The sequence below is a fragment of the Dipteris shenzhenensis genome, unplaced genomic scaffold (genome assembly GCF_047967505.1).
Source record: "Dipteris shenzhenensis isolate YYH24624 ecotype China unplaced genomic scaffold, Dip_SZ_1.0 scaf0263, whole genome shotgun sequence".
NCBI classification, from domain to species: Eukaryota; Viridiplantae; Streptophyta; class Polypodiopsida; order Gleicheniales; family Dipteridaceae; genus Dipteris; species Dipteris shenzhenensis.
This window is the reverse complement of record NW_028239569.1, coordinates 13,144-15,160: the sequence shown is the minus strand read 5'-3', so window position 1 is coordinate 15,160 and position 2,017 is coordinate 13,144. Positions and strand designations below refer to the sequence as shown.

General features: G+C 45.1%; 2 non-coding genes across 2 annotated transcripts; one reads left to right on the top strand and one right to left on the bottom strand.

The window, feature by feature from the left end:
* Positions 1-371: 371 nt before the first annotated feature.
* TRNAG-GCC (transfer RNA glycine (anticodon GCC)) lies at positions 372-442 on the bottom strand. The gene has a single exon. It is a non-coding gene; the product is annotated as a tRNA-Gly (tRNA).
* Positions 443-1,190: 748 nt separating this feature from the next.
* Positions 1,191-1,279, top strand: TRNAS-UGA (transfer RNA serine (anticodon UGA)). The gene has a single exon. It is a non-coding gene; the product is annotated as a tRNA-Ser (tRNA).
* Positions 1,280-2,017: the final 738 nt, after the last annotated feature.

The following is a 2,017-nucleotide window of genomic DNA, read 5'->3' as shown; positions in this document are numbered from 1 at the left end:
ATAGAGGTAACGCTGAGACTTAAACCTTGCAATTCTCCGAAGTGAAGTGAGGCAGTTGAAAAGCTTCACCCAATCCATATTTCCATGGACGATTATTTCTTTCACCGATGAACTTATGTATCCCAATAATAATTGGTAATTACCAGCAGCATCAGTAAGTATATAGGCTTCTCCATTGCTTTTGGTTCATTCAATGTTCTGTTTCCCCTCGAGGGAAAACCCAGATTGGAAATCTACGCCTCAAATCACTCGGTTATGACTTCCTCAATTGGGAATATCTCACTCCTGAAGCTCAAAAATATTCTCTCCACCGGTCTGAACTATCCCGGGGGCTACTGCCGGGGGTGGAAGCGGGGCAAGAAAGTCGGGTCGGCGGATAGCGGGAATCGAACCCGCGTCCTCTCCTTGGCAAGGAGATATTTTACCATTCAACTATATCCGCGTGATATGCCACCCCGTTCTATATTGAATAACTATATATGTGGTAACTCCTCTAGTCAACACACCTAATCCATCCACCTCGTCTCGGGATTTTCCCTCGTGGACGGAGAGCCCCCCCCCCCCCGAGGAGGAAGTGTCGATTCCGTAGACCGTAATTATTATTGATTCTCTCTCCCCACTCGCCATTATGAATCGTGAGGAGGGGGCCAGAATTACCGATACATTGAATCTCTGGGATATGAAGGAATTAAGTATACCCACTAGGAAAACTAATCCGATCCATAAGGAAGCCCCTGAAAAGACGACATTTTTGTTGCTTGACCAACCATTGGGGGAAGCAAGCACGACAGGTACACCAATTACTAGTAGGAATGAAATGGCGATTAATGTGAATAAAGCCAATTGGAAAGCAATAGTCGTAGTTAGGACTCTCGACGTATCAGAAGTAGAGGATTTGTACCATCTGATCCCCATCCGGTGGGACTTACACCATACCGAGACCGAGGATTTTGGACGGAACAAGAATCCTTCTAGTTCAGTACCCCGGAATCCAATGTCTCTTTCGAATCTCTTGATAATCCATCAAGTAGGAGTAAGAATTTGATTATTTGGAATGATCCCTATATTGATTTCATAGTAAATCATACGAAACCATCATCTCATATCTTTCGTAATAGGGGTGAATCTCGATACAATACATGTGTATCAAGATCGACAAGATCTCCGAAGAATTGGAGAAGAGCTTTCTAGGAGAGGTGGTCGAGTGGTTTATGGCTCCAGTCTTGAAAACTGGCATAGTGCTGAAACGCTATCGAGGGTTCGAATCCCTCTCTCTCCTCAATTGATTCAGTACCGGACCCGACGGGAGGGGGTATTAGTGGTCTATCGGTGGTCTAAAAGAACCACCTAGTATTTCCCAAAAAATGCCAATGTCCCCGAGGGGAGCCTATTCTTAATAATGATAGATGAGAGGAATCTTCTGAAGCAGTCTGGGGGTATTCCTCCTCCGCCCCGGTTCATGCGCCGCATCTCCAGGCCCAGGTCCCGTGTCAATACTTTCCCTATCAGGGTTCGAGGGATAGGAAACAAACAAATATGAGAGATCTGATGTTAACTAGAGGTATTTAAAATACCAGTTCTATCGATTGACTTATCGGGATGATCAAAGGTCAATTACCCACCCATTTGCGGGATGGGTACGTTCCACCAGATACAACTGGTGAGGATTCAAATTAGCTTCAAATTAGCTTACGGAGATGAGTCGTCATCGCCAAATCACCCACTCCAGGGGGGTGATTTGTAGACATAAGTGCAAATGCTACCGAAACTTGTGGTTTCCCGGAACCCTATAGAAATGAACAGTGAGTTACACCTCGCCCTTCCCTCATCCGCGAGGTAAAGGTTACTGCTGGGTATATACCGACGTATCGAACTAACCCCCACTGGGGGGTTAGTTTATGTATGAGCTGTGTCCCGGTTCCGCAAAGAACCACCAGTAGAAAATGGAAATTTGTCTGGTATGGTAGGTACTAATACTACCAAGTAATAACTTTCCATTAATATCTCAGCAATTTGT